At 43.0% G+C, this 13,725-nt stretch overlaps 1 long non-coding RNA gene across 1 annotated transcript; it reads left to right on the forward strand.

Annotated features, from left to right (window-relative positions):
* Positions 1–434: 434 nt before the first annotated feature.
* On the forward strand, positions 435–13,566 carry LOC311122881. The gene is made up of 3 exons (XR_014612518.1): positions 435–710; positions 810–866; positions 13,429–13,566. It is a non-coding gene; the product is annotated as an uncharacterized lncRNA (long non-coding RNA).
* Positions 13,567–13,725: the final 159 nt, after the last annotated feature.

Raw genomic sequence — 13,725 nt, forward strand, 5'->3', positions numbered from 1 at the left:
ATATGAGGAAAATCTGTTTCATAATCAAAATGATCTAATAACTTCAATCTTCTATGATAGAAGTGTAGATTCCTCCGGAGCTCCCTGCAGTCCACCTGTTTAGGAGTTGGTATGAAAGTCAGTCCTCTTTCTAGAACCTCACTCTCGGCTTGGTTGAGCCCAATGGGACATTGCTGGACAAGGCCTCAAATCGGTTGTGAAGTACTATGGACATATTCACGATCACTAAACTGGTGGTTAGACAGGGTAGATCCAAGAGCAGGCCTCTGCTGTCATCTAGAGGGCGTTTCTCTGTACTGCTTGACACATGGAGACAATGGAGGCACAGTGCAAAGTGCTCAAAGTAAGGCCCAAACAATTGGTTGTCAGGCTGGGATCTATAAAGCAGTATGTTCTTCAATTAGATGCCAACTAATATTCATAAAGGGACAATAGGTGGGGCAGGAGGAAGAATGGTGTTCCTGATTTTCAGAAGAATTCCCCTTTTTTCTTTGTAGCTTCAGATTGAGATTGTTGTTATTCTCCAATATGTTTTTCTTCAGTGAGCCACTCTGGATTCTCCAAGGGGAAAACTCCCTCTATTCTCCACTAGAGAGTTGGAGCTCCATGCTTTTGCTGGGAATTGTCCACTGTTGGTATACATTTACATTTACTCCTGACGTTTCACCACAATAGGCTTCTTCAGACAATGGGACAAAAAGTACCAGCAGGTGTTTACTGCCATCTAGTGGAAGATACCAATAAAACACTTTATCAGGGCGGGGAGACCGTTGAGCTGAAACAGAAAATAAAGTTGTTCTTTTGTACAGGATCCATTTTGAGACGACAGAGCAGAAAACACTGTCTGGAGAGAAGTACAAAATAAAGTAAGTATTTCTGAACAATAGTCTATTCTAATGGACAGAGTAAGAGAATGAATACCTGGAATGAGATAGTACTAGTTAGTAGAACTGCTACTTGAGCTTAGTTGCAGTTAAATAAACGTCTGGTAAAGATGGTGGAGGAGCTTTTCAATGATATGGTTTGATGTTTATCTCAGGGTTTCTCAATCCTTTTGTTCTTGCCCAGCATTTACACACCTGATTCAACTAATCATCAGATAATTTAAGACAGTTTAATATTTGAGGCATACAAATGAACATTCTCAAATTAAAAACCTTTTGGATTTGTAGGCCTGTTTACACTTTATTATAGGCATACAGGAATTCACATTTGAGGAAAAAAGCTCAACTAAATTTGGTTTCAAGTAAATTATATGTTTAGCTAAAATAATGTAACAAGAAGAAGTACAAAAAAAAAACTGAAGCAAGATTCAAAACAATGTGATGAGTTACTGCTGTCGCATGCAACTGACTGTTAGCGCCACCCTCTGGTTACTGTTGTTATATAAAGTGAGATGACAGAGGAGAAAACACTATATGGAGAGATAAAAAAATATGTAGTATTTCTGAACAATAATCTAGTCTAAAGGACAGAGTAAGATAATAAATACCTTGAATGACAGTATTACTACTTAGTAGAAGGATCACAAACTCACCGGGTTCTGTCATATTATTATCCTACACCAGTGAAGTCAGAAGTTATGTGTTTTACTCATATGAAAGTGAAAGTAAGTTTGTAGCCTACGCAGTTACAATATGGCTGTTGAAACTGTGGCGCACATTTCTCGGCAACATTAGACGTAGGATAAATGTGTTGATTTGAAGGAAAGACGGGCAGACTCTGGTAAGTCTAGGCTACACAGAACTATTATAAAGTGAAGTCGTCGTCAGACATTCAATAGACAGAGCAGGTGTAGCCGGCTCTGTCTGCTCGTTGCCGACTACTGCGTTGTGTTCCGGTGCACTGAAGACAACACACTGGCGTACTTGAAGGCACTTTATTGTGTACAACTCTCTCAATCTGTTCAACATCAAAGAGAGAAAATGTTCAAAACTCTACCCTCGACCAGAATCCGCCTTTCCCAGCCGAGTACAATGCAGACTCAATATAATCACATTCAAAAATACAAGGAATAAAATACAACATCATTGGAAAATAAACATTGCATCTGGTGTATATCTTATGTATGTGTCATATTCATGTTATCTCTGCCAAAAACTCTGAGCTTTTAGCCTTTACATTAATACTGTGCAACATGACATAAACCATCTTTCAAATAGGTAATACATACAGTAATATGCACGAAGCAACATGTAATCCTTCACATTTGAGCTTTTCAGTGCCATTAAACACTAATCAATACATGAAAACATTTTAAATGAACACATTTTTAACCTGATATAGGGAATACATACCTGTTCAACATCAAAGAGAGAAAATGTTCAAAACTCTACCCTCGACCAGAATCCGCCTAACATAAAAAGAACAACGTGAGCTTCGTCACAAGAGGATAGAATGATGATTGCTAACTTACAGCTAAACAGAACACGAGGTTAGCTAAGTTAGCAATTTCTCAACTCTCAAAAATGTCTAAATTCACGACACAGCTTGATTAAATGTACGTACACTCATCATATAATATACATACAAGTTACTATGTGCACTGAAACGTTTCAGTTTTAACAGGTATATCAAGTTTATATCACGCCGAAGTGAACACATACCTTTCCCAGCCGAGTACAATGCAGACTGAGAAAAGCATGACATCCCTCCGCATATAACCAAACCAACACTAGAGGGCGCACTTATACAACTAACTCTCCCAATATCTGTAGACTACACGAAATGCTGAACAATACAATATTTTGGTGAAATCAACTCACAAAATAAAATAAAAAATAGAAAATGAACGGTTGCAAAAATCTGTAATTCTTTGACCTGTTACATTCACCCCTCTTTAATTTCACCAAAATCCTTCACACTTCGAGGGTGGAAAATAACCAAAAACATATAGAATAAATCTCTTGTCCACTTGGTCCAAGATAGCCCTGGGACTCCATTTCCCATATACAGCGTATAAAGCTAAGTTAAAAGAAAACAGCAGTTGATCAGGCTACTGCCCCTTCTAGTGAATATGATGCCTTATACATCATATGAAATCTTGGAACACTTTCCCTCCATTATGAACATCTCATGACTCAGGTCATACTACTGGTAATAAAGAAAAATATCTCAATCTCAAAAATGTTTCTAAAATAAAGAACGGAAAGACAGTGACCTTCTGACTCCTGTAACAAAACCCTTGGTGAGTGGTTTTTGCACCATGTTCTCTATCAAGCGATCGACTGCCTTAACAACCCTGCCAGTACGTGTTCTGACAACCTGACTTTCAAACCCTTGTACTTGGGAGGGTATCTGACTATCAATCAGTGTAACAGGTGAATTGACGTCCGAAGACCCTGTCTCATCTAAGTCAGGAACATCAATTGGGGCAACAGAGTCAGTGTCAGTCATGTGCAAATCAGGGGGGTCACTGGAATCCGACAAGTCTCTCACAGGTGAGTATTCATTTTCCCCTTGGCCTCTGACCTCTTTAGACTGGGCTCTCGTGGGTGTCAGTTGAACAGACTTCCTGGACAGAGAGTGGGGCATCTCATTCTCCATCTCAGACTCATCAGCTTCTCCAATAGACTCAGAGTCAGAGGATGCGTTTAACCACGAACATGTACGGTCCTCAGAAGCGTCTACTGCTAGGCCACTCAAAGCATCAACAGAAGGAGGCTGAAACTCACTGGCCACATCCGAGGCAGCTCCATTCGTCTCTTCATCGCTTAGTTCTGGCATGGGCAAGAAGCTCACGTCCAACATCAAATTCCGATGAACAACTTTTGTTTTCCCACTTTCGTCTCTGACTTTGTAAACGTGAATCTGAGGGTTCCGGTCTATGATGGTATACATAGTGGCTTCCCACTTATCCGCTAACTTCCTCTTCCCTCTCTCTGCTTTATTAGCTAACAAAACTCGGTCGCCAACGTTCAAGTGGGTTCCACGAACTCTCTTGTTGTAGCCATCAGCTTGATGTTGCTGTCCTTTCCTCGCATGCTGCTGAGCTATGTCGGCAGCCACATGGAGGTTCGCCATCAGTTTCTCTGCATAGGTCTTATAATTCACCACGACTGGATCCCTCAAGACTTGTTTGAAGACCATGTCTACTGGGAGTCTGGGCACTCGACCATACATCAAATAGAATGGAGGATATCCAGTTGTTTCATGAGTGGTGGCATTATACGCAAAAGTCAAAGTCTGTATCTGTTGGGCCCAGTGTTGCTTAGCTGTCAGGGGTAGGGCACGCAACATACTGCCAAGTGTCCTATTGAACCTTTCGGTTTGCCCATTTCCCATGGGATGGTATGCTGTTGTGTGTGTTTTCTTAATCCCTGTGAGGCTGAGGAGTTCAGCTATGAGTTTGCTTTCAAAATTGGCCCCTTGATCAGAATGTATTCGCTCTGGGAAACCGTAGATGCAGAATACGTTATCCCATAACTTCTTTGCTATTTGCTTTGCAGTTTGGTTTATGCAGGGAAAGGCATGAGCCAATTTTGTAAAGTGGTCTGTTATGACTAACACATCGACAGATCTTTGCTTAGAGTCCTCAGCACTCCAAAAATCAATGCACACCAGCTCCATGGGTGCCGAAGTGCGAATGCTCTCCAAGGGAGCTCGGGCAGCTGGTTCAGGGGTCTTTGCAAGGATACAGCGTTGGCAGCATTTCACATATTCCTTGATGTCTCTTCCCATTTGCGGCCAGAAGAAACGCTGTCGGGCGAGGTGTGCTGTTCTAGCCTGCCCTTGATGCCCAGCGAAATCATGCACACCAGCGAGAGCTTTGGCCTTCAAGCTAGCAGGCAGCACAAACTGATACCTCTTCTCTCTGCTTAATGGGTCTTTGGTTACCCTATATAGGACTCCGTCCTGGACTTTTAGATGATGCCACTGTTTGCACAGTGTCTGGGTCGTAAGAGCTAACCTCCTCCTCCCTCGCCTAGGTGGTGGCTCACCCCTCTGAATGAGTGGCAGGACTTCCCTGATAACTGGATCTATTTCCTGGCTGTGCCTCAGCTCGCCGATGGAGAGGGCTGGAAGTGTGTCTTGTTCTGAGGGCACCGCCTGGGGAAGAACATTGAGAAACTGTGTTGCTCTTATCTCTGCTCCCCTTTCCCACTCTACATGAGCTTCACAAGCAGATTTCACATGAGAGGGTTCTTGACTGCTGGCCAGTCTGTCTTGAGTGGGGTCCATAGTTACACAGCACCCTGCATCAAGTGCCTGGAGACACTGGGTCTTACTCCGGAAGAGATCTTGGACTTTCTCCTCTTTGGTTCCCTCCTCCTCGGCCAAAAGACTTCCATAGGGCTCACTGATCAACCTTTGGCTCACTGATTTAGCAAACAGATCTCTACTCAGGGCATCTGCCACAATGTTCTTTACCCCAGGAATGTGTTTGATACTGAAGGTGTAGGGGGAAAGCTTTGCCACCCACCTCTGTTCGCAAGCATCAAGTTTTGGTTTGGTCATTATATAGGTCAAAGGATTATTGTCGGTCCACACTGTAAAAGTGTGGCCTTTCAACCAGTGGCTGAATTTTTCACAAACACTCCATTTGAGCGCCAAGAACTCCAGTCGGTGAGCAGGATACCTCTTTTGTGAGCCAGTGAGGGTCTTGCTGGCAAAGGCGATCGGGCGTGCCTTCGTTTCTCCTTCTGGTATCTGGGACAGAACCGCCCCAAGGCCATCAAGAGACGCATCAATGGACAGAACCAAGGGCTTAGTAAAGTCTGGATGGCTAAGGACCACACAATTCAGGAGCTTCTCCTTAAGGCCGGCGAAAGCTGAATCGCAGTCAAGGGTCCAATCCGCAGGTTTGAGCTTTCTGTAGACTCCCGCATTCTGACTGTACTTCCCGGCCTTTCCTCTCCGTTTCTGGCCAGCTGTGAGAGCAAACAGGGGTTTTGCGATGGAGGAGCAATTTGGTATGTAGTGTTGGTAATAAAATACCATCCCCAGGAACGACTTCACTCTGCGAACTGAAGGAGTGCAGCCATCATCTTCCATCAAGTCCCTCTTTGACATTTTGGTGATGACCTCGACCTTCTCTGGGTCAACAGCAACACCGTCACTGTCAACGATGTGTCCGAGAAACTTCACAGATCTCCGCAACAGATGGCATTTCTTTGGACTCAACTTTAGATTGTGCTCCCGTAGCCTCTGGAAAACAACCTCTAATCTGCTGAGGGCCTGCTGTTCATTGGGGGCAAATATCAAGAGATCATCTAGGTAGCACAAGAGACTGCTGAAGTTAAGATCGCCAAAGATACTCATCATAATCCTCATGAAGGACGCTGGACTGTTGCAAAGCCCCTGTGGCATTCTGTTATACTCGTGCAGGCCTAATGGTGTTGTGAAGGCGGTATACTTTTTGTCCTCCTCATGCATGGGCAAGTTATAAAATCCAGACGTGAGGTCCATGGTGCTGAAGACAGCATTACCGCCAAGGGCAGCCAAGCAGTCCGATTGATGGGGCAAAGGATGAGCATCCTTGATAGTTCTTGCATTCAGCCATCGAAAGTCTGTGCATATCCGGAGGTCGCCATTTTTCTTCCAAACCATCACGAGTGGAGAAGCATATTCACTCATTGATTTCCGTATGATTTCCTGTTCCTCCATCTCGGTGAGAACTTGGCGCAGCTTTTGATAGTGGGCTGGCGGCACTCTGCGATATGGAAGACGGAAGGGACGGTCGTCAGTGAGGCGGATCCTATGGGCAAAGCCCTTGGCTTCTCCACAGTCAAGATTATGCTTTGAAAATATATCCTGATATTTCTCCAGCAATGTCACAAGTTGGAGCTTGGTGGAGGGGCTCGCTTCACAATGATCAATGTCGACATTTCCTAGACCAGACTTCTGCAGTCTGTCTTTCAGGTCACCGTTGTCGTCCTGTTTCACATGAGTCACTCCAACAGAGCCAGCATCACTCTGACAGGAACCCTGGAACAGTGTGAGATCTTCAGCTGCAACACAAGTAGAGACGTCCGCAAGCTTGCTGTTCCTTTTCAGTGTGAGTGGTTTGTCTGAGATATTAGTGACTTTCATGGGAGTCCAGCCATCTCCCCATAACGGTGTTACCACTCTCCCCACCATAATGCCCCGAGGCACACACCTGGAGGTTGTAGGCTCCACCATAACTGTACTCCCAGGTGACTTGGGTATATTACTTGGCAGTCTTCCCCACAGCAGGTACTCTTGTTTGGGAAGGAGAGTCACCGCCTGAGTTAGCTTCACTGTCCCTACTTTTCCTGGGACATCTTCACCCCTCCATCTTGTGAGACTGGTCATCATTTCTAGAAACTGTTCGCCATCTGGAGACCCTTTTGTGTTGCTCGAGATAAGTGTCCAATAACTGTTCTCGTTTTTCAGCTGATGCAGTACACGTTTCAACATGTTGGTGCCTACTATTATGTCGTCTTTCTGACCAGTGATCACCAGAACTGGGACCATGCACTTTACCCCATACAGACTAAGTTCCATGTCATACATGCACTTGGGGCGCACTTGTACTCCTCCACAGCCAACAAGGATGATATGCTGTGAGAGTTCTTGATGTGGGGTCAAGACGCTATCCGATAGTAGTCTCTGCTCTGCCTCTTCACTTATCGTGCAGGCCATTGAGCCTGTATCGAGGAGCCCTTGCAACTGAGCACAGCCATTAACTGTCACCGGTGCGTGAAATAACTCACTGAACGTCTCAACTCTGTGAATATTCTGAACAATTACCGTGCAATTATCAGACATTGCTTTACAGACATTGACATACATCTCCTTCAATTCTTCACTTTCTTCAAGGGTTGAATCTTCAACGCTCACACATCCCCTTTCCGTATGTGAGCTATCTAGTTTAAACTGGCTCCAACTTGCTCAGAGTTAGGTGGTGTGTGCGCTAACTGTGGCTGAGCGTTAATTCTTGGCCGGCGCTGTTGGCATTCTCTCTTCCAGTGGCCGGGCTTGTAACAGCCCATACAGAGGTTCGCCTGTCTACAGTGTGCAGTAGTTGAATGTTCGGCAGACTGACAGACTTTACATCTACTCTGAACAATGGCTGCTGGCCCCCTGCTTGGTGGCACGACTGCTGTTGTGTGTGCCGTCTGCTCTAGCACACGGTCCAGCAAGCCAATGAGAGACTGCATGCAGATGCTCTCTGTCTGAGGAGAGGATGGAAGCCCCATTGCCTTTGGGTAACCAGTAAGGTCTGTTGGGTTTTCAGCAGCGACTGTCTCCGTGGTTAATGCCTGAGCATGTGCACCAATGTTCTTTGGCCGATAAGATTTGGCTTGACACATTGTTCTAGCCTCTCTCTGATGTTCAACGAGGTGTTCATGAATCTCATTTGCTGTCCACTTTTCAGCTGTTTTGCACTTTAGGACACTTGCAAGAGCGGGGTCGGGACAGTGTTTCACCAGCATCATTGTGACTTCGTGAGAGGGGTCCTCAATGTTTCGCCCCTGCCTTCTCAGACACTCATCTGCGACATCCACAGCCTTGTTCAAGCGTATCCAATAGTCCATGGGACTTTCTCCAGCCAGAGGAAGTGTGTTATAGAAATCTGCTAAAGGCATAGAGGAGTAGGTTAACTCACTGAAATGTTGTTTCAGAATATCAAAGACGAGCTTGGAGTTCTCAGCTGGCTGCAGCGATGGCATACTGCGCAGGGTAACTTTAACAATGTCTCTAGCCTTTCCCATTAGTCTTGACATTATCTCCTGGGAGTGCTCTTGCGGGTGTACACCCCTCTTATTCAGGTAAACGCTCATAATCTCTTCCCACTCATGCACTGTGTGTTTGTCTGTTCCATCACCCCTGAAGTACGGCGGCTCTTTGACATCTGTCTTCATGACTAACTTTACTCCTGTCATGTTCAAATCAGACTGTCCATATCCTAAGTTCAGGCTAGGCGTAGGAGTGGTTTGGTTATCTGCACTACCAACAGATCTCTGTAATTGGCTAGCAATGTTCTCTCCTATTTCATGAGCTAACTGTGTGATGAGACTCCCTAGGTCTGCAGAACTCACATGTGAACTAGACACTGGCTGACGTGGAGAATGTTCATCTGTTTGGGTGTGAGTGTATGAAAATGCAGGACAGCCCACTGAACTAACGCTGCTTGCAATGTCTGGAGCATCTCCTAAGCTACGCATGTGTGGTGCGGGGGAATATTCATCAGTGCGTAAGCGTGTGGACGAGAGTACAGGTCTGCCTAGTATACCAGCACCCCTAACCGGCGTGCTCTCCACCATACTCATAAACCTGCCCCTCCCCAGGCTTACCCCTGCAGCATCTCCAACACTAAATGGTGTCTGCGCATCCTTGCCATCAGCCATTTTTTTTTTTTTTTTCTAAATAGAAAGTTGTAATAGACTATGGTAATGATATGTGAATCACCAGAACATGTGAATATGAAAAAAAAATTGTACAATGATAGAAGTAGCTGAGGTAAGCAATTAAGAGCTACAATTTACACATTAATGTTTGCCCTTATACTTGTAACGTTCCGAAGATGTTCCTACTCGTCACAGCAACCACCGGCGATCACCCTGGCGATGATCTGAAGCGAAGATAATCCGGGTCACGGCACCAATGTAGCCGGCTCTGTCTGCTCGTTGCCGACTACTGCGTTGTGTTCCGGTGCACTGAAGACAACACACTGGCGTACTTGAAGGCACTTTATTGTGTACAACTCTCTCAATCTGTTCAACATCAAAGAGAGAAAATGTTCAAAACTCTACCCTCGACCAGAATCCGCCTTTCCCAGCCGAGTACAATGCAGACTCAATATAATCACATTCAAAAATACAAGGAATAAAATACAACATCATTGGAAAATAAACATTGCATCTGGTGTATATCTTATGTATGTGTCATATTCATGTTATCTCTGCCAAAAACTCTGAGCTTTTAGCCTTTACATTAATACTGTGCAACATGACATAAACCATCTTTCAAATAGGTAATACATACAGTAATATGCACGAAGCAACATGTAATCCTTCACATTTGAGCTTTTCAGTGCCATTAAACACTAATCAATACATGAAAACATTTTAAATGAACACATTTTTAACCTGATATAGGGAATACATACCTGTTCAACATCAAAGAGAGAAAATGTTCAAAACTCTACCCTCGACCAGAATCCGCCTAACATAAAAAGAACAACGTGAGCTTCGTCACAAGAGGATAGAATGATGATTGCTAACTTACAGCTAAACAGAACACGAGGTTAGCTAAGTTAGCAATTTCTCAACTCTCAAAAATGTCTAAATTCACGACACAGCTTGATTAAATGTACGTACACTCATCATATAATATACATACAAGTTACTATGTGCACTGAAACGTTTCAGTTTTAACAGGTATATCAAGTTTATATCACGCCGAAGTGAACACATACCTTTCCCAGCCGAGTACAATGCAGACTGAGAAAAGCATGACATCCCTCCGCATATAACCAAACCAACACTAGAGGGCGCACTTATACAACTAACTCTCCCAATATCTGTAGACTACACGAAATGCTGAACAATACAATATTTTGGTGAAATCAACTCACAAAATAAAATAAAAAATAGAAAATGAACGGTTGCAAAAATCTGTAATTCTTTGACCTGTTACACAGGCTTGAGATATGATTCTTTATCATGCTGACCAACCTGGGCCTGGTTTCCGCGATGGGACTTAGGCTTAATGCTGGGGACGCATAAAAAGTGGGAAACAAGACTGAACAAAATACAAAGTTGAGTAAACGCTATTTTGCAAAGAAAAAGGTGTGTAAGAGCGTTTACCCTCCACTACAACCCTGTTGATGTGGTGAGCAGCGTAGAGGGCATAGTCCTTTAGTCTCTATGGACCAGATGGTAGTGTACAGTTCAGAGATGGCTTGATGTGGTGAGCAGCATAGAGTGTATAGTCCTTTAGTCTCTACGGGCCAGATGGTAGTGTACAGTTCAGAGATGGCTTGATGTGGTGTGCAGCATAGAGTGTATAGTCATTTAGTCTCTATGGACCAGATGGCCAGTTGGTGAGGGCTACAGCATGGGGAAAGAAACTGTTCAGATGGGGGTCTATAACATCCAATCACATAGGTTTACAGCAGCGGACAGTTGAAAATTCATCGCTACTAACTCAAACTTCCTTGGTTTAAATACAATTTCTGTAAAGATAAAACAGTATATAACTTATAAATCATGAGCCTCATCTTGAAGAGTCACCTGCGACAGTATTCATAAAGAGTAGGAGTACTGATCTGGGATCAGTTTAGCCTTTTAGATCATAATGAAACAGATTAAATGGACAGGGGGGACCTGGTCCCAGATCAGCACTCCTCCTCTGAGACACTGCCTTTATGAATAAGGGCCCAGGAGTCAGCAGGACCAACTGGAAGTCTCTCTCGATAAGAGCTTCTGCTAAATGACTAAAATGTAAATGTAGTATGAGTCAGCAGGACCAGGAAACCAAACACATGGTGTTGGAAAGTTACAGCAGTGGTTTACTGCCCTCTAGTGGAAGATACCAATTTTTTTATTTTTTTTTATTTCACCTTTATTTAACCAGGTAAGCCAGTTGAGAACAGGTTCTCATTTACAACTGCGACCTGGCCAAGATAAAGCATAGTAGTGCAATAAAACAACAACACAGAGTTACATATGGGGTAAAAAACATAAAGTCAGAAATACAACAGAAAATATATATACAGTGTGTGCAAATGTAGCAAGTTATGGAGGTAAGGCAATAAATAGGCTATAGTGCAGAATAATTACAATAGTATTAACACTGGAATGCTAGATGTGCAAGAGATTATGTGCAAATAGAGATACTGGGGTGCAAATGAGCAAAATAAATAACAATATAGGGATGAGGTATTTGGGTGGGCTAATTTCAGATGGGCTGTGTACAGGTGCAGTGATCGGCAAGGTGCTCTGACAACTGATGCTTAAAGTTATTGAGGGAGATAAGAGTCAATAAACACTTTATTATCAGGATGGGGAGACGGCTGAGCTGAAACAGAAAGTAAATGTTTATTTTGAATAGGATCCATTTTGTGATGACAGAGCAGAAAACAGTATATGGAGAGAATTGAAAAATAAAGTAAGTATTTCTGAACAATAATCTATTCTAAAGGACAGAGTAAGAGAATGAATACCTGGAATGAGATATTACTAGTTAGTAGAACTGCTACTTGAGCTTAGTTGCTGACAGACAGCAGTTTTCAAAGTGGAAACTAATCAGTAGTCCTTAGTGTTATCAGGTAGGCTATTATCATTGTCATTATAGAGACACCTATTTTACAACCCTTATTCCATGAAACATATTAACGCTGTAGAACTGATGCACATCAAGAAATAAGGTGACAAATCACAGGAAAACTACTTTAGGCGCTCTAGAGCACGTTAGATACATTCTGTCGGAGGTGGTTTAAACTGCATTCTAATGTCGACTTTGCTTATGGAAAACTATATCATGCGAAGGTTTTTACACATGCTCAGGTCTTGGGTCTCTCGAGTGGAAATTTGAAATGGAAGTTATGGAACTCCATCATGTGCTTCTGTTATGAGAAAAACTCCACAATGAAACAGACATTAAATGTGGAGAATGATAGATCTGTTGGCCATCAAGTAGCCTATTAATTGTTATGCCTGTCTAGGCTACTGTAGCCTGCCATTTTATACTATAAATATGTTGAAATGACTGGAGTCGTTGCAAATCATTTTGTGCCACTTGTGTAGCTAACCTGGAGCTGGCAAACAGATGTAATAAATAGCCTTTAACTTCAGTTTATTGTTGTTGTAGCCTTGTGTTATTATGTAATTATTAATGGCCGTGTTTAGTTAATTCAATTGGAAGTTAAAGTGTCACCATGGTCACAGTTCTATTGCAATTGCTGATCAGATGTTAGAATGCATTAGATTGAAGGTAACAGTCAGCCAGATTAGGCTACAGGTATAAAAATAACCTGGCTGTTGTTGACAAGCACAGGCCTATTTAGTTCATATCCAATTTATTAATATTTGATTCATTGATTGAAATTACGACCCCATCCTCAGTAGCCTATTTCAGCAGACTACTGGGCAACAGAAGCACTTCCTACCTCAACATCGTCTTGCTATTCATGTTAAATAAATGAATCTGTCAATTTGAACTAAGCAAGCTGCTAAATCATTCAGCTTACATCTTGCCTACATCTTGCCCAGGCTACTGGAGGCTGTCTGAAATAAGATGTAGGCCTATCAGGGGCTATGATTTGGCCTAGTTTTCAGGCCTTGTTGGTAGGTTTTGAGTAGTCATTGTGTTAGTAAAAGTAATTGCATTAAATCACCTGACTGTTTCGATATGTCTGTTAGTAAACTGTTTCAGATCATGAATAAAAGAGGACAATTGACATTCAAGAATTAATTGTCACTGTGTTCACCACAACCAACATGCTGCATCTCTGTTTAGGGGTCAGTGCTCTAAAATGAGTCTCTCTGGGGAGAGAGAGGAGGGGGGCCCTGCCTCTAAAATGAGTCTCTCTGGGGAGAGAGAGGAGGGGGGCCCTGCCTCTAAAATGAGTCTCTTTGGGGGACATGACACCAAAACTAAGAGGTGAGCTGACAATATTGTTTAAGAATTTATATTCCAAAACGCTATATAGGAGAAAAGAAAATCACATTTGTGTTTTTTCATCAGAAATGATTACTAATGGGTACCTTCAATATAACTATTGTAGATTTGAGATGTGATTTAAAGCCATTGTTT

This window comes from Coregonus lavaretus (genome assembly GCF_964263955.1).
Source record: "Coregonus lavaretus genome assembly, contig: HAP1_SCAFFOLD_306, whole genome shotgun sequence".
NCBI classification, from domain to species: Eukaryota; Metazoa; Chordata; class Actinopteri; order Salmoniformes; family Salmonidae; genus Coregonus; species Coregonus lavaretus.